This window comes from Oryx dammah, unplaced genomic scaffold (genome assembly GCF_014754425.2).
Source record: "Oryx dammah isolate SB20612 unplaced genomic scaffold, SCBI_Odam_1.1 HiC_scaffold_3, whole genome shotgun sequence".
NCBI classification, from domain to species: domain Eukaryota; kingdom Metazoa; phylum Chordata; class Mammalia; order Artiodactyla; family Bovidae; genus Oryx; species Oryx dammah.
Genome location: NW_024070187.1, coordinates 49,561,644 through 49,586,994, shown reverse-complemented (window position 1 = coordinate 49,586,994; position 25,351 = coordinate 49,561,644). Strand labels below are relative to the sequence as shown.

The 25,351-nt window shown below is 33.5% G+C and overlaps 1 protein-coding gene across 4 annotated transcripts in view; it reads right to left on the bottom strand.

The window, feature by feature from the left end:
- PCDH7 (protocadherin 7) overlaps positions 1-25,351 on the bottom strand; it is a 469,509-nt gene that overhangs the window by 216,902 nt on the left and 227,256 nt on the right. The window lies entirely within an intron of this gene.

Here is a 25,351-nt window from a genome sequence, read left to right as displayed (position 1 = left end):
TCCACTTGGGATTTTTAGTACTGGAGATGTTTATGCATGTGTAGAGGGCAGGGAGTATATGGGAAATTTCTGTATCATCCTCTCAGTGTTTTTGTGAACCTAAACTGTTTTTTTTTTAAAGCCTTAAGCATTGTAACTTAAAAGATAGGAGAGAATTAATTTTGGGGTGAAAAAAAAATGGTTTTTGACCCTTCCCACCCATACATAGTGTAATATCTTAGTGTAATATCTACAGAAGGTCTGGGACATGTTCTGAATGTGATTCTGACCATTAATCTAAATGTTTAGGAAAGCAGCTATCACAAAGATCTTTGAGGTTTGGAGCATGATAATCCTTTTGGTCTTGCCTTAATCCTATTTAAACAGGATGTCTCAAAACTTTCCAGTTTCTCAACTTTTTTGGTCTTTGACACACTGCTTACTATTAGGCATCATCTCTGTTTAAGATAACATATCTATCTAATACTTAGGTAATAGTATTAGTCAGCTTTTGAACTGAGAAATTTGGAAACTAATTGGTTATCAGATAGATTAGCATCAAAGAATTCTGAAGGAACATGCACTATCTAAGCCTGTTGAATTAAAATAAACTCAAAGTAGTAAACTTAAATTTTATTTGTTATGATTGAACATAATTTTTATAGCTTTGCTTTTTTTTTTAATTTTGTATTTAATTTTAAAAATGTTAATTGCCATCACACATAGTTTAAAATTTAAGCTCCCTCCAAAATTAAAAGCCACATATTCTAGTAATATCAAAGTAACAAAGTTATAATTAATTATTCCTACATTTAAATGTTCCTGATTGATTATTTGGGGATTAGCATTTTATCTTTGGAAGAATGAAGTGTGTGAATCTTCCAAGCCAGAAAATAAAAGGGGCCCACATGTTCTTAATTTATGACAAAAAACTTGAGTCTAGCATGAAACACAGCAGTTTTTGTACATGAATCCCTAATACCATAAGGATTTTATATACAGTAAGTTCTTCCTTTGATCTTAGGAAGGGTAGATTATCATGAGGTAATATGTTTGGAAATTTTCACCACACTGTGAAAGATAAAAAAATAACCAAAGGTGTACTTATGAGAAACTTTGGAAAATAAATATACACACAAAAAACATAGATGAATGCTCACAGTAGAACTTATCAAGATGTAACAGGTAATATAAAATGATTTTATAAATATCTGAGTTTATAAATAACTAAAACAACTTAGAATGGTAATAAAAAAGATTTAACAGAAATTTTTGAGTCATAAATTCATAGAGTGGAGAAGAGAGCTTCCTGGATTAAGGGAAATAAAAATGAAAGCTATTTTTTTCCTATTTAAGAGGTAGGAGCCAGGATAATAAAATCACCCCTGGTACTAACAGGGTATTTGTTAGGAATATGCTTATAGGCAATCTTATGAGCTAGAATTTTACCTGGCTAGAAAAGGGAAAATGTACAATATGATGCATGAAAATAAAAAGTAGATAGAAAAATGATTTGTGATTTTACTGAGTAGAATTGGCAATCAAGAATTTGTAAAGAGATTGATTTTCCAGAAGGACAGGAATTCGGTCATGTACATAAAATGAGAATATCATAGAGAATGTTATGGTTCATCCCTCTGTGGTTCTGTTCTTACAAAAATGTATGGTAAAAGCAGAAATACGGATACTAACATATTGACACAGAGAACACAACGTCAAGCTGTAGGGCCCAAGAAAAAGGCACAAGACTTGCTTCACATCCCCCCCAAAATATAATAATTACATGGGGAACAAAAATAAAGTCAAATTTCTTAGTGTTTGGAAGCTAAAAGCAAAGAAACAAAAGGGTGAACTTTGAGAAATGAGACACAGAGCTACTTCTGCAAGACTGTGTCAGATATGGAAAAAGGATAAAAGAAAGAAACAGTTTGTGGAAAAGGAGACTGACACAGCCTAAGGCAACGTGGTGAGAAGAAGCTTATTTAGTGCTGGCAAGTTAGAAGTCAGTCAAACCAGACAGATTATGTGGTGGGACCATATGATATGGTTGGGAACCAACGCACCTTGATAAGTAGAAGAGACACATCAAACCACATATAAAATTAGGCAATGAGACTGCTATTGTCTGCTTGATGACTTTAAATCTTCTTCTAGGGCATAACACATTCTTGGTAACAGTACTGTTATCCTTATCCTATTTGTGAGGTCTATCTTAAAAATACATTTTCTCTAAGAGTTAGAAAATTGATATTTTAGCTCTGGTTCTGACCCTAAAAATTTCCCTGAGTCTCATATTCATGTGTGCCAAGTCAACCCCAATCCTGTCTGATTCTTTGAGACCCCATGAACTACAGCCTGAACAGGAACAGTCTACCATATTACAATGAACAGTTCAACTTTCTCTCATTCTCCTTCTTGCTAAGAGTGGCTGGATAGTTATCAAAAGGAAATTTTATTCATCTTAATGCTGCGTGTGTCTGGGCTTCCCCGAGGCTCAGTGGTAAAGAATCTGTCAGTAACACAGGAGATGTGGGTTTGATCGCTAGGTCCAGAAGATACCCTGAAGAAGGAAATGGCAACCCACTCCAGTATTCTTTTCTGGGGAATCCCATGGACAGAGGAGCCTGGCAGGCTACAATCCATGGAGTTGTAAAAGAGTAGGACATGACTTAGCAACTAACAAAAATGGTATTTCTAGGCAAGGCTGGAGCTTGAAGTCAGCTTGGTTGTTGTTGCTAGCTCCTGCAGGGTGGAGTAAGCTGGTACCCTGGTATATTTTTAAAATTTCTTAACTCAATAAAAACATTATTTTTTTGTATTTTTTTTCTCTTTAACTGAAAATGTTCATTATTTTTATTTAATGAGATAAATTAATCACTACACATTACATCCTAACAAATTTTCATGATGACAATTAGAATATTGCCATACAAATCTGTACCTGTAATCTATTTTTCTGACAATTTCACTAAAAGTTCAATATTTTGTTGCACTGAAAACATTTTATAAATCTTCTAGCAAATCTATAATATTCCACTTTATTATTTTCAAATTCCTAATGTTTTACCAATCTGCTAAAAGTTCTCGGTTTATAGCTACAATAGCATAACCCACTGTGTCCTTGATACAAACTAACAAATCAGCTACCCTAGTATCTAATATATCAATAATGTTCAATGATTCACACAATATAATTAATATTCTAAATATAGTTTTCCCTACAAAATGTAGTTTAATAAGGATTTCACTTTTTTTTCTTGACATAGAATTGTTTGAGTAAATTTATAAAACTATGGAAATCTTAAATTCTCACATACAACATTTTTAGTCTCTGCAACTAAAAGTTGTCATATCAATTTGATTATTTAGGTTTGTTCATCAAATATTTAAAGAGTGTTCAATCTGTGCTAGACACTGCTTTAATCAGTAGGACTTAAACATTTGGATTTCAGGACTCCTCTAGCCTCTTAAAAACTGAAATGACCCAAAAGTGCTTTTGTTTTTATGAGAGATACATCACTGGTAGTCAGTATCTTCAAAAATAAAATTGACATTTTAAAAATTAATTGTAAATGCATTTGAAAATAATCATAATAAAGTCATTTCTTTTCCAAATAAAATATTTTTTATGAAAAACAATTATCATACTTTATAAAACCAAAAATAAGCTAGAAGAGTGACATTATGATATGTTCTAATATAGATTGTGATAGGAAAAGAGCAAAGCTGGATAGGGTCAGGATGGGCTCCACAGAAGAGATGATACTTGAAGTCAACTTTAAAGAAAGACTTGACTGGCTGGATGGAAACATTGGTGAAAGAGGTTAAGACCATTCTAGTGAAAGAAGGGCATGGCTAAATAGAGCATGTTGTAATAGAAAGAACATGGATTTTTTTGTTTGTTTTTTTGACAAAGTTTCCTCAGACTCCATCTCAGCTATTTCAGCTGTATGGCTTTGAGTAAATCACCTAAGGTCTGTGAGCCTCTTTGCTGTCTTGTGAACCTACAGATTAAGAATGTCATGAGAACTGAGATGAAAAATGTAAAATATTTTCACGTGTGGCAGTTAAATGGAACTCAGTAATATAATGTGTTTTGTTGCATATTTAAAGACAGTGAATTGGTTATCATGCTGAGAGCATAAAACACTATGAGATGTAGGGGGGAGAATGGAAGTTATAAACAAGAGTGAAAAGGACAGCAGAAAAGAAGAGCTGGTGTGGAGGTTAAAGGTGGGTATGAGGGACTTCCCTGGTGGCTCAGATGGTAAAGCGTCTGCCTACAGTGCGGGAGACCTGGGTTTGATCCCTGGGTCAGGAAGATCCTCTGGAGAAGGAAATGGCAATCCACTCCAGTACTCTTGCCTGGAAAATCCCAAGGACGAAGGAGCGTAGTAGGCTACAGTTCATGGGGTTGCCAAGAGTCAGACACGACTGAGCAACTTCACTATCACTATCACTATGAGTAACTTAAAAAAAACCCAGAAACACAGTAATATAAAATGAACTACCTTGGAAACTCCAATGAGAATCACTTCTCATACAGGCCTTAGCAAACCCATAGAAAATCTCGATTTCCACTTGGTGCCCTCCTATCCTTTCCCAGAATTACAAACAAATGAACAAACTCGGGTTTTAGAAAAATGAATTACTCCAGTATCATCATAAATACAGAATGTACATGTAAAAAATAAAATGGATGATAAAAAACTTAAGACAAATTTAACCAACCACTTTGCTGCTTACAGAGGTTTAGTTGACCTGAATCTTCCATGTCTCTATGAAATCAGATTTCAATTAATCTTAGCAATGAATGAATGAGTGAATATATAAATAAAAGTATATTTTAAGCCATATGAATAATGTATTAAGAATCTGAACTCACAACTGTGATGTTCTCAACTTGGAACTGAAAATTAGGAAACTCATAAAATCTGTGAATTGATTTCAACTTATCTAGAAAACACTTTTATTAAGAGTGTGGTACATACATAACGTTATGACTTTTCCCCATGCTGGTTTGTACCATCCAGATGCTATCTTTGATCTTCAAGACTTCATTGATAGAATGTTAAAAACTATTTCCCAACAACAAAATATTTTCTGCCAATGCACCTTAGTTCTGACAATTATGGCACAGAAGAAAAAAATATACTTAGTAGAGAAGCACAGCTTTAAAATATAAAATAAACTCTTCATCAAGGTCCAGGTTTAGAATTTTATAAAACACAATAAATATCCTGGTTCATTGTACAGGCACTGGCTGTAGTAATAGGCCAGTGACAGGTAAGAAAAAAGTGAGTTTTAGATGAGAATGTTTGCAATAACCTATAAAGATTTTGGATTTCTCTGGTAGCTCAATTTGTAAAGAATCTGCCTGCTATGTGGGAGACCTGGGTTCGATCCCTGGGTTGGGAAGATCCCCTGGAGAAGGGCATGGCAACCTACTCCAGTATTCTTGCCTGGAGAATCCCCAAGTACAGAGGAACTTGGTGGGCTGCAGTCTATGGGACCTCAAAGAGTCAGACACGACTGAGTGACTAAGCATACACACAAAGAGTTTAGGACTAGACTATTCTTTTTTTTTTTTTCACAAAGTATGTTTTACATCAACCCATCATTTTGTCTGATTTCTTCACTACCACAATTAAACCCAGCCTAACTTATCAGAAGAGAAAGCAAAGAAAATAAAGCATTAAACCAAGGTAATAATGGTAATTATGGTTGGACCTTGGACACAGAGAATGTTAATTTATTCTTTAATTAATTCAGCAAATATTTACTGAGCATCTAGTCTATGTCAGGCACTGCCTTAGTAGTCTAGATAAAAAAGAACATAAAAACATTATCTCAATCCTCCGGAAGCAAGTAGGTAGGATATTTTATAAATAAGTAAATACAACATTTTATTCCACTCAATGCACATACAAATAAGTCTAAAAATTATTTTCAGAAGAATTTTGCTCTAAAAAACATATTCTGTAAAAATGAGACCAAGCTCTTCAGTTTATAACTTTCACATTCTGACTTTGCAAATATGGATAGTAAAGCTCTATGTCCAAAAAGATAGGTGTCTAACTCCATGTAGCACTCATCATTCAGGACTTACAAATGACTGTACTAATGGCTGAAATTAAATATACATGATAAATTTTTACCTTCATTTTCAGGTCTTATGTGCATGCATGTGAAGGCAGGACGTAAGCATAATCAACTTATGGTGATAACTTTGGAATAAAATATCCCTATTCAACCATTCTCCCCTATGGCACTATTTGCGTAAAGTTTCTTCATTGAAATTTCTCTTTTCTTTACATTTTTTTTCACTACCTCCCCTCTCTTGGTATCAACTACTATATTCTAACTTTGTCAAGTCAAACAACAGTTGTCAATTCTGTATGAATTTAGCCATATAAATGTAGTTTCTGCTGCTGCTGCTAAGTCGCTTCAGTCATGTCTTACCTACTCACAATTGAGAAACTTTTTTTTTCTTGATCAGGACTGCTTCAGTCTTGAATAAGTTTAGCAGAAGCTATGCTAAGTCATTTTGAGTTTAACTAAATGAAAGTGAAAACAAAATGGATGATTTCCTTTGTAAAGTTGAAATAACTCCATTCTGTACTGTTATTTATAATTTTAAACCTCAAGGAATGATTATTCATAGATCTGTGGAATGCAAGGAAAGGAAAACAGTCTGTTCACCCTATCCTTCACTTGGAATACTTTGCCTACTGTGCAGTTAATGTATTTTAATTTATTTTTAAAAAACAAGTTGTTCTTTCACTACAAAACATCTCAGATGCTTCGTAAAACTTTTTTTGTGTATTATTTTCTTCTCAGCATACCTGTGTACAAACTGAGAAGTAAGCAGCATGTTCTAAGCTGGAATTCAGTGAATACATGAGAACACCCTTTTTCAATACTATCATTTAGATTACATGAACTTAAATGTCAACTCTGGGCAATGCTCTTCCCTTGAAGCATATATATTATTTCATTATGGATGTATTAATTCACAATGTTTTATTTCAAGCCTATAAAATATGGTATCTTCTTGAGAAATCTGACAGCTGATAAAACTGCCTTAGAACGGTGCGTGTGCACACGTTTTCACGTTTCCACAAAGTTGCTGATATCTTCTTATTTGAGTCAGCTGTCTGAATTAGTTGCACAGCATTCAATTTAATAAACAGCATATGGATCTGATAATGTATGAGAAGAACCTGTTCTTTCTCTTCCCTGCCACATATATGCTCTTTTATCTTTCAATTAAGTGATACATTTCCTGGCTAAGTTTATTTTAAGAGTATTGTGTAAAAAGAAACCAAATCTTTGAAATCTTTGTCTTAGTATAACCTCTCTAGATGTACATGATGCACAAAATATGTCACATGCTTTTCCATTTATAGAAATAAAATCTTTAAAATTTTTATATTGTGTGCTTAAATTTCTCAAGTCTTTAAAATATTCAGTCAATTAATAGAAGTTCATTATAAGAAGAAAGTGAAATCACCATTTTTTAAGTTAAAGTTTTACTGACAAAATACACTGAATTTCTCAATAGAGTTTCAGTCAAAAGCAGTTCAGAAAGTACGATGATAAAAGTTTTCTGAAAGTTCAAGACAAAAGAAATATCTCCTTTTTAAAATATGGACCAAAACTACTAGGTTTAACTCCTGGGAGATGAAGAAAGAGTTTGAACATATTTTAATATGCTAAATGCAGATTCAGAGAACTGGTTATGATCCTGAGTCCCTCTGGCCTGCACACCGGAATTCTTCATTCTGGGTAAACACTGGCCTCAAACTCTAGGCATGTGCTTATCAACCCTGATCTGATTTTCCTCTAACAGGAACTCAATTAAACTTCCTACTCTTAAAGGACCTTTCCATTTCTTGTCAGTAAAACAAACAGGTAAGGAAATACATCAAGAGTAGATAGGTACATGGAAAGGGATATTCTGTGTAAGAGCAATAAGATACTATGTATTCTAAATTTTCCTGCATCAAATTTAGATTTACAAAGTCAGGCCATGTATGATCACAAATGCTGCAGGCAAACCTTTATAGTGGTTCATTCTTTTGAGACTTCAAATTATAACACCATCCCTTTTTTACAAGGCATTACTAGAATATTCCCCAATGTGTCTATTAGATTCCTTTATAGAGACAGTCATGTTCCTACAAGCCATAAATTTAATAAACCACCATATATATAACTTTCATTCTCACATTTACATTACCAAGTATTTTATGGAGCAATTTTCTTCGTCATAGCAGTGAGGCTGTTCAGTGATATAAATAAATAAATGCTATTCCAGCAAAAACCCTTAACTCTAAAGGAATGGAATCTCACAAGAATACAATTCACTATTAAAGAGAATTCAGCTATCAGTAGGGTCTATCTTGCATTGCCTCTATGAAGGTTTATTACGAGTAGTATCAGAAGGACTTTATTATAGCAAGCATTGCAGAAGCCAAGGACAGAGTTATGGCTGGGTTCCAGTGAAGAGAGAAAGAGCTTGAAAAGGCTAATATACCACAATACTGAAATTGTTATTATAAATAACTGGTACATTTACATCAGAGAATCATATATTTTCAACAGAAACGTCAAATGCCAACTCTGTCAGTGTCTGTCTCTGGGCGTGGAGCTTCTTGTTGAGACCTGTTGTGCACTAGCAAAGCCAGGCTTAAGTGCTCCCAAAGGATTTTTATGTTTATATTATAAAACAAAATTCCTTGCAAGGAAAATTAGACTTTAAGGTGTAAAGAATATTTTGAAATGATGAAATATTTGACTGATCCAATGAAATTACTTTAAAGTGATATTTTAAAATACTCTAACTCTAAAATACTTTAATACAGTTCTTTTAACTTAATCAGCACAATTCCTTAAGCGTATATTATAAAAATGAAAGCATACATCTTATTTTTGGTGGGGGGAAGAGGGTAATGGGGCAGGGGGGAAGCAGTAGAAGGCATTAGAAAACTATACCCTTAAATTAACCTTATAGTCTTTTGTTGGTTTTTACCTAAAGGGTTATATTGAATTCCAAATTCTCATATTTAAATAATGAGCGAAAATGTTCCAAATTGTAAAGGCGCTTGCTTCACATATTTTCTATTTGCAATTTAATAAACTTAAATACAGGAGTGTTGCTTATTTTTATAATAAAAGTCTTATATGGTAGGAGGCTGTCAAATTTGCAAATGATGAAACTATTGACTTTAATAGAACAGTTCCAAAATAGAGTCTGAAGGCATAGTTTATTATTCAAATTATTTCCAAGAAGTGCTTTAGGCTTCTTAACCCAACCTGTCAAGGATGGTGTGTCATGCATGTGTGTTTGTGTGCGTGTGTGTCTGTTTCCTTGGTGAGCAATGCTGAGTCTTCTTAAAATTTGCTCAGAAATTTCAGAATGAGTTTCCAAAAATTACAGTTCAGTTCAGTTCAGTTGCTCAGTCGTGTCCGACTCTTTGTGACCCCATGAATCGCAGCACACCAGGCCTCCCTGTCCATCACCAACTCCCGGAGTTCACTCAGACTCACATCCATCGAGTACATGATGCCATCCAGCCATCTCATCCTCGGTTGTCCCCTTCTTCTCCTGCCCCCAATCCCTCCCAGCATCAAAGTCTTTTCCAATGAGTCAACTCTTCGCATGAGGTGGCCAAAGTAACTAAGTCAAATTCTCCACATGTTGTGCCACCAAATAAAATATCTGTCTTCAAAATTGTTTAGGAAGGCTTATCAGGTATACAAGTAGATAGTTCATAAAGTCCAATCAATAAGGACACTAGCTAAATGAAGTGCAAAAAATATTATAATGGATCCTTTTGCTCTTTGGGATCAATGGCAGTAACCTTTGTTTAGAAAGAATATGTGTCTGAGCAATAACATGTACCAATATTTCTCAAGCTGCTAAAATGAAAAGAGCTCAGAAGCAGGCATCTCTCCATTTAGCTATATTACATTTTCTGTTCTTTTCTTCCCGGTTTAGGCAGGAAAACTGTCTTAACCACTTCAGAAATGCCCTACCTTCATCCCAGGAAAGGAAATGAAGGCCTTAGCACTGATGCTAAAATATATATAATAGATACAAATGAGCAGCAGGGGCAGATGGGGGCTTTCAGTTACTTTATGACTAGGTCAATTATTAGCAAACTAAACATGCCAGCTTCTCAGTGAAAACAGATTATTTTCACTTAATCCCACACTGAAATATGCATTATCTTTTCTGTTATTCCTAAATACATGAAGTGATTCTATATATCAAATTAAAAAGCAATATCCTTTTTCAATATGAAAATCAAATTACAACATCTTAAATGCTAGCACAAATTGAGTTATCAATCTATGTTTGTAAGGCATGTCTTCTCCTGACTACTAAGAAAAAATTAATAAACTATACTACTGGAGAATAAAGGACTTGAAAACTCTTTTGTACAGATGATATATATGTCCTTTTACTTATTTATGACAATGGTTTTCAAATTATTTTTCAATTTATTTTAATTTGCTACTGTATCTAAGGAAGCTTCTTATTCTTAAGTACCTTTGAGCAAATTCAATCATTTAGATCAGCTGATAGGCATAATCAAAATAAATATCCCTAGAGAGGCAGGGGTTTAAGTTGCAGTTAAAAATATGTGTGTCCCAGTCCTGAAATAGCTCTAATTCAATTATGTACTATAAAAATTATATTATTTAACAGAGTCTGCTGCCGCTGCTGCTGCTGCTGCTAAATCGCTTCAGTCGTGTCCAACTCTGTGCGACCCCATAGATGGCAGCCCACCAGGCTCCTCTGTCCCTGGGATTCTCCAAGCAAGAATACTGGAGTGGGTTGCCATTTCCTTCTCCAATGCATGAAAGTGAAAAGTGAAAGTGAAGTCGCTCAGTCATGTCCGACTCTTCGAGACCCCATGGACTGTAGCCTAACAGGCTCTTCTGTCCATGGGATTTTCCAGGCAAGAGTACTGGAGTAGGCTGCCATTGCCTTCTCCATTAACACAGTCTAGTAGTTTTGAAAGTAGTGATATAGGTATATAAGTGTTTATCCTTTATTTACCCTACAAAGAATATTTGAAAGAAAATTTCCCTAAGAGTTTACAAATTTAGCTTCCTTTTTGCTTATTTTGAAAATTCCAACATTACTGAGACAACATTAAAGTATTAAATAAACTTTAACTATCTTTTTAATGCTTGCTTTATTGAATGGTGTGCATAATTAAAAAGTTAATTGCTCTGTTCCCACAATCTTTGGGAGTCAAGGGACCAACTCCAGAAGCATGCTTTTAGTGCTATACTTTCTTATACACATGCATTATTCTACTCAGTGAATTACCTTCCCTACCTAGGCAGAAGGATGCAATGAAGACAAGTGTGTGTGTGTGTGTGTGTGTGTGTGTGTGTGTGTGTAGAATGAACTACCAACAAAATATAGGCATAAAGAATATAACTATCTAGTTTACTCAGTGAGTAAAGCACCTGGTATTAATTCTCACCCTATTTTGGGCAGACTGTATTTCTTTAAGTAACTCATTAGATTGAATCTATTACCTTAGTATTTTGAAGGGAAAAATGTATTAACATCTTAATTTTTGTGATATGAACACGACTATTTCACTTATGATCCTAGGTATCAACATTTATGTCAAGCCACAATGTACAGTAGTTCTTGAAGATGGCATATAATACTACTTTTATGCACTGTGTTTATATAATTATAAAAGTACAGTTTTTTATAATGCATATAAATACAAAGGGAATCCCCTTAATGTCCCTGAAAAGTAGGTAGTACATGAAATATTGGTTGCTTCAGATGAGACAAGATCAGTGATTTGGTCAAAACTGCATAATACAGTAATGCTTATATCATATAAGTATAAAATGAAAACTAAATTTTTCCTTCTTAAATATGTTTTAAAATAAAAATGACTATAATGGCTACAAAGGGTTTTCCTGAGCTTTGAATGTAGTAATACAAATATAGTCTTTGGGGCTAATAGTAACAAAGCAAGAATAATAAATGATAACAGTTACTATATCAGGTATTAAACGTAATTTTACATCTCAGTTACATCATTTATAAAATGCATATATTACCTTCCTCAGGATAATTCTATGAAGCAAATGAATATAGAGAACCCTCAGGTTATCACTAGTATACTGCAAAAGCATTCATTTATTATTTCAATTTTTCATCACCCTTATTATCATTTATTTTTAGATACTTAATAAAGATACGATTCCATCATTCTTTCTGATGGATAGATTGTCCTCTTTACATTATATTTGCTCTTTTCTGGTGCTTCTCTCTTTGTGTGTGTTTAAGTGTGACAGGGAGTGAATTAATCTATAATTCATTTGTCTCTGATGTTAGACGTACTTTATGATACTTGGCCCCTTTAAAATCCCTTCAGCCCTTTATGTTTGAGTTGTATTGTAACTGAGGTGTTTCATACTGTGATCTGAAAATTATCTCCAAAAACCCATAAAAGTTGATTTCTACATTTATAAATGTATTTGGTTTAATTAGCTTAAAATGATATGTGAATGAGTGTTATGATTTGCTACCTAATTGGCAGGGTCTATCTACATTCTGTAACTGGCAATCATTTTTACAAGGCTTTTCTCACTGCCATGAAATTTTGAGACTTGACTGTAATCTCAGTCTTTTAGGAACCACTTTGCTACTGGGCAATGAATGATCTTTAATAATTATTTGATGACTTCTCTGTGAGTTACTGGTGTCTATTATTTACTTCTCCTTAACAGTATATCCAGGAAAATATATGCAGGTCTCTTAAAGACAGAAGCCATGTAGCCACAGAAAATAAATGTGAAACTATTAATATGCTTTCTCTGTCTATGACTTTTACAGAATTTTATTTGTTATAAACACTGGTATTTGTTCATAGTGGATAGAGAAACATATGTTCCTAGCTTTGGAAACGAATAAGGAATTCAAGAGGGGCCAGGAAATCACTTGCCTTAACGGCAAAATACCGGTGAGGCCAGTGAACACTTTTGTAAGCAAGAAAACAATCATGTATTTAATAAATATAAACACTGTGGATTTGATTTAATTTGGAAAAAAAAGAACTATAGGACTAGAAATAAATTTAAGGTATTTTTTTAAAAAATCAACATAGTGAAGCAGTAATCTGATAGAAATTTTATTAAGTGCTAACTGCTTAAACATATATTTATGTATATCTGCACAATAACTCTTTAAGATAGGGCCATAATTATTATAATTGTTGTTTCCATTTTATAAGGGAGTGAGATATTATATAAATTGATCTCGATTCCCTTAAAAATGTGATGGAGGTTGAACTAGGAGCTAGACTTCTGGCAACAATTCCTTGCAAATGTACCTATTGTACTGCATACCACAAGACAGAAGAATTAATTTTAAAAGGACATTTTAAAACTGAAAATTTATAGAACAGATGCTTCCAAAAAGCATCCCCAGAAGAATACAGAACCTTGATAGACTGAAATGACTCAAATGGTGCCATTTGATAGAGAAAATGAATTAATTGATCCTCAAAAATGTCATAGGTAAGGTATTAGAAGGGAGAACGTGTGCATAGGATGGTGTGGTTGGGAGAGGCAAAGGACTAAGGTTATTAGAAGGATAAAATAAATAAAAATCTCAGAGTCAGTCTGTGGGACAGTCCTTTAATCCTCCTTCAGAAATGAAATGACTATCAGAGGAGCTCAGAACTTTTCATTAAGGTAAAGAAGAGTTATGCATTTTCCCTGCTATTTTCAAAAACTTAAAACATAAAGACCAGAGGCTAAGTAATCAAGTCAGAAGTCTTGTACTTTCTGCCCTGAAATAAAATGTGGTTACTTGAGAAAAACGCACATGGGAACCCCTAAACCCATAGACAATTGATAGAACTAATTTAATAGCTACTTGATTCTGGGGACATAGATAATACTCAGACATGGGCTGTCAAGGAAAAACACATGGATTTGATTTCACAAAAGAGGATAAAAACAGACTTGGGCTGAGATAGGCAAGAATTAGATTTTAGATCATTATTCTAGGAAAAAGAGATGAACCATTGTTGTCCAGGAAACTAGAAGTGCCTCTTAAAATTGAATTCTTAAAGGCTGAGTACAACTGATCACACTGAATAAAGGGTAGTAATCTTAAGAGGAAAAGAAAAAAACTCTGATAACACATGGTTCTATGTGAACATGTTGCTTTCTAATCACTTGCTCAAAGATATTGCATGATTAACATTGCCTGGACCAAAGTGCAGGGAAAGAATAAAGATTGAGCCCTAAATTCAATTTTCTCAAATACTCATAGAATTGAAAATTGAGTTTATTTTAGGCGAGAATTATCTGAGAAATTGTGATTATATAAGTAATGATTTCAAAAATTACATATCAGTCTGTGAAATGTTTCTGACACAGTTTGTTGAGAGGTATTACTTAAAGAGAACAGCAGGTAACTCTGCCCAGTATCCATCAATGAAATTGATGGATAATTAATTGAATGCTTAGATAATGCAAAGATATCTTACAGAATGGACCAGCAGCAAGGAGGGAAGAAAAATCTGGCCATTTAATCATGCCTATAGCTGATATTAAGAAAATCATTTGCATGTTTTAAATAGAATTTTTCCCTAAGAAATAACCCTAAAGAGAAGAGAAAACAAGCAAAAAACAACAACAAAAACCACTACAAGTTAGAGACACGGAATTATAGTTAGTACCTTGTATTCTAAAAGAGCCCCTGAATCTAGGGCACCAAAGCAGTTTTTTTTATTAGGAGAAGATTTCAGTCAATCGCAGACATGTTACAACACACCTTATCTGCCTCATTGGATCTGGATGAAAAAGTTCCTCTTCTGATTCCATCCTCGTCAGGCAATCTTTTAAGAGGTACACTGATTTACCTTGGGTCACCTTAGAGATAAAGAATATTGTCTTGGAGACGAAGTAGGGCCTTTTTAGTTTCTTCAATGGGATATTTTCCTATTCAAAATTTAATAAACTAGTATACCAGTTTGACATTAAGATCTTGTAATAATGTTTGGAATTTGCTTTGGCTCTGTTCAGTTCTGCACACTGATAAAACTGAAACTTGGATTTAGAAAAAATTTTCCAGGTGTCATGTAGAGACCACTCAGTCACCAGACAGGTAGTTTTCTCTTGACACGCACTACACTTTCATACCTTCTGTTCAATGTTCCAGGACAATGGGGAGCACATATCCCAGGCCCCCAAATGCACACTTCCAGAGGTTTTTGATGAGCTAAATAAATGTATGCATGGTTAAATAGATGCTGAATTTTTATTGGGAAATTATTATGTAGCAATTACTTAGATTATCTTGGGATGGAAGATTAGTTTTATTAATGTAGTCCCTATGTATAATTCCTACTAAGCAATGATGAACACAGAGAAGGGAGAATACATTTATGTGACACTGATAGTTGTCCTTTCTTAGACAAAAAACAACATCAAAAGTGACATCTGCCTAGCAAATCATTGTTAGTAAGTCTTCACACGTAATACATTTGAAGGCAGTTCTTCCCTTGCATGGTGTACTAGCTGTGGTAAGCATCTTTGACATGGGATTTCTGTGACTGGAAAAGAACAATCCTTTACTATACAATTTGAATTTATTTCTTGTGCAAATTCTATTTCATTATTGTCTGTTTCGAACCTTATCTATTTGTGTAAGGCCACTAACAACTGATAGCACTATTATAGTGTCAGGAATTCTATAATCACAAAATAAAATTGTTTGATATCAATTATTGGATCTCACCAAAAATGCAATTAGATATTATTTTAATTTCAAGTCAGCGAGATGGACAAATGGTGACTTGGTATAAAATAAAGCATAGAAGTTATATGTGAGGCCAAAATTCACTTAAAAGAGTAATTATTATATCTCAAGGAAAGATAACAAACTATTATTACAGAAATTTCAGACTCTGTTGTACTTTCGGAAAATTTTGTAGAAACAGCAACAAAAATTATGAACACAGCATAAATTATAAGTTGGTTAGAAATTTATTAAGATTGATATAGAAGGATGCAACCATGTCCCTGTCTCTGACAAAGACTTTATAATGGACTTGCTGACCTGGGGGAAATAATTGTCAAATACGCTCTTACATGGCATCTCCTGGTCTTTGGCTTTCTCAGTTGTCTCACTTCTGTCGAATCTCTATCAGCAACACTGGGCTCCAAGTCCATATAACAAAATTCAACAAAGTTTTTAAACATCTACGTGTAGGATTCTAGATGTACAACCCTAATTCTAAATTTTTCCTTAGCTTGCCATGCTTTGTTTGGTTTTACTTTTTTTATTTTAAAGTATCCTCAGTCACGTTTTACTGAAACTTATTTCTCTATTATTCTCTTATATTTCAGTATTTTTTTCAGATTCTGTGTTGGGTATGATCTCTCTTATCTGGTGTCAGTTACTTGATGGTCACATCTATTCCCCAAGTTTCATAATCATCAGGGTGCCAATAAATCTTAAAGTTGTATTTCTGCTATTGATTTCTACTCCCAAGTTTCTGGTGTACATTTTCAATAGGCTGCTGGATATCATTTGAATTTTTCAAAGGTACCTAAAATCCAACATGTCTTAATCAAGCTTGTCCTCCTGCAAAGGTGCTATTCCTTCTACTTTTCTCAATTTGGGAAATAGCACCCCTGTTTTCCCAAAATCTCAGGATATATCCTTTGTGTCACTTACTATTCCCTATAACCTTACTCATATTTCCATGTATCAAATTCTTACTTACCCATCCTTTAAAGCTTGGCTAAAGTTTTTCATATCCCCAATTCACATCTTCCTCTAATTCTGGTAACATTTAGTCCTTTCACCTAGAGCTTCTCATGACTTTACTTAAAAAAATCTAATTCTGTACATACCATTCTCCATCACAATATTTGACACACATAGAAGGCAAAGAGAATGTCTTATTCACCTTTGGATCCTTCATGGGAATTTGAGTAGAGTAAATGTTCAAGAAATAATTATTGAACTTGAATTCTCATAATACTCTAAATTCCCTGTTCATTGTATAAAATTTCAGCTATGGCTGTGATGACCTTTCACTGCAAAAGCTGGGTTGGTGAAATGCAACTTCATACTGAATAGAAACAATGTGCATAATTCAGTTTAGGGCACTATGGTTCTCAGGAAGCACACCAGTCAGATTATATACGGGTCCTCCAATGACCTCATCAACGGAAATGCTGAGCATTTCAGAGCAGAAATAAAGTCATAGAAGATATATTTCTCAAAGAAAATGAATGAGTAGATGATTTTAAAACATAGGATACTGTTCTATTTTTTTTATTACCAAAACATTTTTTTGCACTCCTTGCAGATTTGTTTTAAATATACTTTATCAAATCTTAGTTTCTGATTATCACATTTTAGCAGCTATCTATTTTAAAGGATTTAAATTTAAATGTGCATGTATTTCATTTTTTTCTTCACTTTGTAATGAACTTTTTCTTTTTGGATCAGTGATCAGAAGGCATACAAAATAATGAGACTGATGTGAAAAAATATACATCTGCATCAATTAAGTAAAACTTAATCAGAAAAAAGATTTTAAAACAAGGCAGCCTATTATTTATATTTCAGATAGACAGTGAATGTGACATAAAGACAAATATCCAAAAACTTAACTGGAACCTTGAGATAGAAATTACACAAATAATAGCAACCACAATTCAAGGAAAGAATTTGGTTTTCAAAAAAATAAGCCTAATCTAATCAGTCTACTCTAATCTAACCATCTGATTTGAGTAGTACAATTTGTTTTCTGAAAAAAAATCACAAGAACTTCAAAAGATTATTTACAGGATCTTATTAAGCTTGAAAAGCCTTATTTAAAGCACACATATTTTTAGCAACTGTCCACATTTATGAGCGGGGAAAGAAAAGAGACATAAAAGTAATTTGTTCTGTAGATGAGATCTAGATTTACCATCGGAGAAGGCAATGGCACCCCACTCCAGTATTCTTGACTGGAAAATCCCATGGATGGAGGAGCCTGGTGGGCTGCAGTCTATGGGGTCGCACAGAGTCAGACACGACTGAAGCGACTTAGCAGCAGCAGCAGCAGCCCCAGATTTACCATATGCTGATAATTTCTATCAATGATAAATTCTGGAGTTTCGGAACTAATTATTAAGAATTTAATTTCTTGTAGTTTGACATGAAGCTTCCAGGCCAATAAAGTATTTATTTTTAAATTATGTATAAGACAGGTAGGTAAAAAGAGAGGATAAAATGCAAATAACTTTTGGCCTTCTTCCAGTCCAAGATATTATTTATAAAATGTAAAAATTTCAGTAAGTGCATTTATAATTGTTTCATCTGAATAGTTTCTACTCCATTCTCTGTGCTTTATATCACTCTGAGCTTCTCTGAGCTTTCTCCTTTTCACATCATAGTGAAGCTACTGAAATCAGGGTTGTATATCCCCAACCTACAGATGCCCCCCAGGAAAGCAGAGATTCTTTCTCAATCACTTCTACTTCCTCAGAAAGTCTTGGCCGTGTTTTATTTTTTATACATGTTTGTTGGATCAAAATGAATAACCACAGCTTTGTCACTATGTAATTAACCCGTGAAACAAAAGACAAGGAGGATATTACTCTGTTTTGCTTTACTTTAGAAGAGAATGCTTTTCTTACCAAAAAAAAAAAACCAAAAACAAAAACAAAAACCTGCAATGGAAATAACAATAGTGACTTCTTTAACCTAAAAGAAGAATATGAAGTGAAACAAAGTTTCAATAAGTGGACTGACCTCTGAGTTTGAAAGCTAGCTACACTTTAATTGTCAGGTTCCAGAGTACCTTTAATCACCCAGAGGATGCTTAAAGTGTCATCACATTTCAGCAACATCAAGTATTTTATACATAACTCAAGGGGAAAAAATCATAGGAAAAACAGAAATATATACAATACATAAGCAAAGACGAATACAATAAATATGGGGTTATAGCTTAACTTAATAAGGAACTAAACACAGAATTCATTATCTAACAAGTGTGCTGAAATTCAGATAAGCAAATGCTTTGAGAGTCTGGAGGCAACAAGCCCACTAACTGACCTCCAAAGTCACTTTGAGATTTGATGAGAGCTCATTCCCTCCTCAAATGTCATAAAGGTTCAGCAGAGTGATCCAGTTTTAAAAGATAAAATTAGAATAAAAAGGGTAATATAGTCACACATTTTATCAGTGTTAATTATTAATAGTGAGATTAAAAAGAAAGGGCTGAAGTTCAGTAAGCATACCAATTAGACACTTTTCAGTTCATTTTCTCTGTTGATTTGAATATTTTGAGGCAGTTAAAAAGGAAGTATATACCTGCAGAATAATGCATTCAACTGGAAAACTGGTTGTTTTACATTTCAAAATGTAAAAACATTAAAAAAAAAGAGATTAGAGAATACAGAGAGATAATGACTTCTCACCTTGATTGATAGCACAAAAAGTTGGATTGATTTGATACCAAAAGATAGACTTTTTCTTTCCCCTCTTTTAAGATCCTTGATATGTTTAAATGTTACTGCTTCTGGGTGCCATCCCTTGGTATCCCACAAAAATTAAAAATTAACTGGGAAGTATTAAAGGTGAAAATATCATTCTTACCAGTCATTTCAGAATGCTATCTTTGTGAGACTAAGTATTTTTGATGCTTTCATGATTAAGCCTTTGTGTCAGGTCAAATCTACCTAAAGTTAATAATAATCATAATTATTTTATTATTACTATTTAAATAATAGTACTAAATAGTCCTATCACTAATATAGTAAAATTAATGGTACTCATTATTTATTTATACATTATTCAGTGCTACTATCTCATTTAGTGCCTTCCACTACCCTATGATTTATTATTGGAGAAAGTGGGGCTATGAGATGTCAGAAAATTACACTGTTAGTAAAAGGGGAAATCAAGATTTAAACCAATGTTAATTAGACTAATACTTCGGCCATCTGAGGCGAAGATCTGACTCATTGGAAAAGACCCTGATGCTAGGAAAGATTGAAGTCAGGAGGAAAAAGAGGTGACAGAGGATGAGATGGTTAGATGGCCTCATCAACTCAATGAACATGAGTTTGAGCAAATCCCGAGAGACAGTGAAGGACAGGGAAGTCTGGCAGGCTGCAGTCCAAGGGGCTGCAAAGAGTCAGGCACAGCTGAATGATTGAACAACAACAAATAGATCAATGTCATTTAATTAACATTGTTAATGTTAATTGTCCCTAGATTTCAAGCCTGTTTTTTAAGCAGTACATTCTACTACATTACATATGTAATGTAGGATGCTGTCTATAGGACAATGTCTTCTTTAGATTTTTTTTTAGATTATGTTGCTCATTACTGGAAAGCTAGAAAGCTGCTGCAGCATACATCTTGATTGGCTGAGACTGCATAGAGATAATCTCTATTATCACTTTCCCTAATCACTATGAAGGAGGAGTAAATAGGACGCTCCAGAAGTGAAAGGTGTGTGGACTTGGGGATACTTGGGAGTTACAGAATTTTACTGATGACTAGAAATGTAAAAAATACAGTCAGACGTTGGTACTAGACAGAGTGAAATGCTAAACCAAGAAAATGAATCCTTTCCAAGGTATATTAGTCTCTTTCCCACACACACGCAAAAGTTGCAGGGCATTTGCTTTGTGGTATTATGAATATGTTATTAACAAGAATATGAACGTCTTTGGGAGACTGGAAGAGACAGCGTCGTTAATTCAATCTAAATGAAAACAGCAAAAATCAACAATTTCTAGAGGACAGTATCTTACAGATAAGTGCTAAAAATTGGATAGGTAAAAGAAAAATAGAAAGTAAAGGGTCCTTTATCTCACACAAGGGTGAGTTTAGTGGCTATTCTCGTTGCCCTTGGTCATAAAAAAAAACGGTGCTTCATTCCCAAATGACATTTCAAATATACTGTTATTTAGTTCTGAAATCAATGTGAAAAGTCCATGGCAGATACAGAAAGGTCTCACAGTGAAATGCACCATGCTTCAACCCTCAAGAACAATGTGCTATAAACACTAAAGCATGTGGAGTGAGGAGAATGAATAAAACAATTATGCCCAACTTACACATAGATTATAAAAAGTATGGAAGTGGGGAATTTAAAAAATTAATATATTAAAAACCAAAATTATCTTTAAATATTTGAGAAAATCAAGAGGCATAAAATTAATTAGGCAGTTACAATGGGCAAATTTCTGACCATTTAACTTTTAAAAATCTGCCTTATGGATCAACAGCTATTTTCTTACTTTGATTTATTTCTATGTTATACTATCTGAAAGTTTAACTAGAGGAAAACACATACTGTTTTGTACCTTTTGTTCACTCTTATTCTGACCAAAGTTTTCACTGTCAGGTAAGAAAGTAAATGTGTTTATTCTATTATGAGATCACTTAGTCATAATTAATGGTTTTGAAGGCACTGTACTCAGAGCCAGATCAGACCTATAAATGCCTCTTGGATAATGCAATTTGGGGAGACTCCAAAATTGTCTCCCATATTGACATACTGTTGGATAAACTTTTTCATCTACCTGGCCAGAAATCATGCCATTTGACCCTTTTCACTTATTTGATTTATGTAATACATTCATTATCTACTATTACAATGCACATGTGTTATATGGGTTGTGAGGAAAGCCCTACAATTACTTCTGATTGGCCCATATTATACAACATATTATCAAATTCACTCACCATCCCACTAAGAGATCCAAAGTTCTCTTTCTGTTCAGGAGAATAAAATACATAAGAAAAATTGGATGTAAGAAAATAATTGCAGTTTACTGGATCTGTGTATGGTTTTACAGTTAATTTAGCTATTTGCCATATAGATGATAAAAACAGACCCTAAAGAAGTAAATGACCTACCCAATCCTAAACGGAAATTATGACTAGAGGTTAAGTTGGGTGTTTTTCATATTTGAGTCCTTAAACTCATCATGTGATCACGTGATACATAGTTAAAACAAACTAGCCTTGAAAATATGATTCAGGAGGGGTTTTGAAAGAATAAGTAAACCATGGTACAAGGCAGGGGTCAAAATAATACTTACAGTAGACATAAACTCATAAGCCCCATTCTAAGAGGAAGTCTGAAGACTACTATTGATAAACAGAAGAGCAAACTTTTGCATAATCAATGGTTGCATTGAATGTGATCGTGCTTTTAGGCCAAATATCTGGTTTTCACTTGACTTATTAAATTATTTTATCAATAAATTTCCTTATCATTACTTAACTTCCTACCATGGATTCCATATTTAAAAATATGTAATTCCACTAAGCATATTTTAATGAAATAGCAACCAATTTCTCCAATCTTATCAAAGGATCAGCATGAAATAATCATAATAATATTAAGTTAAAGAAAAATATGTTAGTGATATTTTTCATTAATGAATGCATAATTCATGATGGTTTTCTTAAAAATATTTTTGTGTATAACTTTCATTATTCCTTTCCAGAAACTCATGAGATACAAGTACCCCAGGTTTGAAATCATCAAAATGGTGGGTTTTATTTTAATGAATAAATTCTGGTTTTAAAAAATTATGTTTATTTTTATACTGTATTATTTTACCTAAGCTAATAAGAAAATAAAGCTTCATCATCATTTGGCAGTAATGTGGTTTGGAATATAGTGTAAAGCTTGTTAAAAAGAGAGCTAACCCATAAGCCCTTAATAAAATTTTGTTTTGCTAAAGTATAAAAGGCAGAGATAAAAGCTTTAGTAAAACATGAGTGTATTTCACTATCTATGTACTGAAATTTTCCTATATTTTGGTTATTTCCTTACTACAGCATCTGTGACTATTTTTATCATTAGCTGTACCAACTTATACCCAGTTTCCATCATCACACTGGAATATTATAAAGTTACTGCACTGGAAATTATCTCCTAAACTTTACAATGAAAGTTAATCCAAGGAATTAGTTATAACAGCACTGTTTCTAATAAGTTAAAATTCTTATAGGTTAAAATTCAAAATGTTTGAGGTAATAATAGTTAGGAACTAGGGCAGCATCCAAAATGGTATTTTCATGTAAAATCCAATACAAATCCTGATTAAAACCTAACCAAGCAAAACACTGCAGATTACCTGGATTCCAATTAAATGTGACAAATGAATATTTGACAGGTTTCAATTCCAATTCTCTTTATGTCAGAATGATCCATTAATATTGAAGATGAAACTACCACAACTCAAGCAATACAACTACACTTTACGACTAGATAATAGTCTGAAAACGAACACAGCGGAACTCTTAAATGTCAGCTGCTACATTTGGAACACCCAAAGTGAATCACATCTCCTCTGTCATTACCTATAGATCAGGGCTAACATGACTCACACTGAGCAGATGACAAATGGTTATATAAACTCCAAATTTCAAGTGTCAGTCACATAAGATCAGGAAAAAGCAGTTACATGATTATGTTCCTTGGCTGTTGACAAGACTGAAAACATAGTTATAAATAACAACTAAAAGTCTTTGAGAGCTGTTTCTCAGTCAACTTGCTAGCCTCTTAACAAGCTCATCTTTTAAGTTTTCCAAGATATGCGTTTCCTAAAAAGTAACCACTGTGTATTTGTCATATATAATATGTTTATTATTCATTATTTCTTCTTATCTTAATGGCACTGAATTCCTTAAACTCAGAAAAGAGAAAATGACATTAAAATATGACTGTAATGCCAATAATAGTTGACACCCCCAAAATAAAGACTTAATTATACTGTATGTTGTGAGAAAAGTACTTTTAAAAGTACATATAAAATTATACGATATCATCAAAAGGTAATACAGATATAGTAAAGCCCTTAAAGTAAATGAATCCTGCCTTCCTAGAGAGTGTGTATGTGTATGTGTGTATATATAAAACATTTTGTGGCATTTTTACTTTAATTTTTACTTTTGTACAAAGATTTCAAACATATTTGCCTTAAATATACATTCATCAGCATTGCAGTTCATATATATCAAAATTGTATTTAAAATTGCATTTTAAAGAATCTAAAAAAAAAAGGTAAATTCTTAAAAACCATATCAAACTCCCATCCACATAAGCACACACCACCATACACACAGATAAGCATGCCTTTATAGCCATAAGGCAAAATGCCATTTAATATCTGGATAATTAATCAAGAAGGATTTCAATCAGCAGACCCTGATATCATATCTACTTAGCCAGATAACAATGTGGAAAAATAACTATTTTACATGACTTAGTTTAGCAATAATTTTATCTGGAGTTATATATAATACATTACTCTCTAATGCTTGATTTTAGTACTCATACGTAAGCCTCCAGAAAAAAAGACTTTCTTCCACAATAATAGGTTCTATTTATATATTGTCACTCAAGAAACTGGTTTATAACAAAAAGTTAAAATTTCTTATTTCACTTGGGGGATGGAATGGTGAAAGACATAAATTCACTTCAAGGTTTCACTAGAGATAAAAATGTGTGTGATTCCTCGTCCTCTCTCTGCATATAACCAAATTTCTTCTTATATATGAAATAGTAAAGTTAGCAAGAACTTCACCACTCCATTATTTGACATAAATCTATTCTTCAGGGATTTACTTACAACCTTTGGGAACAGAAACAAATGTGAAAAGTGTCATAAGCACTACTTGCAATCTAACATTGTAACTTAAAGGAAAGTGTACACAGGCTGATTGTGGTAATTATGAGAACTCATCTCACAACAGGATAAGAATATAGGGTGCTATAATCTTCCTTCCTCCCTTTCCCTTGCCAAAAGAGAGAGAGAGAGAGAGAAAGAGAGAGAGAGAGAAACCTTATAATTAAATGAAAGGGGAGTTCTAATAGCATTTACAGTCTATTTTGGAGAATAATATGATACTGTTCTCCTCCTTTGACTCCATTTCGGTTATCACTTGAAAAGGAGAGGTTTGAAAATGCTTTTCTAAATACCTAGGAGACGAAAGAACAGAGCCAGGTGTGTTTATCGTCATTTCCTTTTACCAAGACTGGACAATTAAACAATTGAAGAAATAGTTGCATGACAAAAATGAACAGAAGAAAACAGTGACACGAGACCTTTCTCAGTGGCTATAGTTTAGGTATTATACTAGTTTAGTTTTTCCCATAACAGGTACTACTCTGATTTATTGGCAAAGGTGTTTATTTCTGACAGGCTGGTTTAAAATGATGGAGCAAGTTCAGTGAATTTAATCTAGAGAATTATGTTCCTTTATTTGGCATTTCTATACTTTAGCAAATATTGAGTATTTCAAAGAAAACAGGCTTGGTGTCAGCTA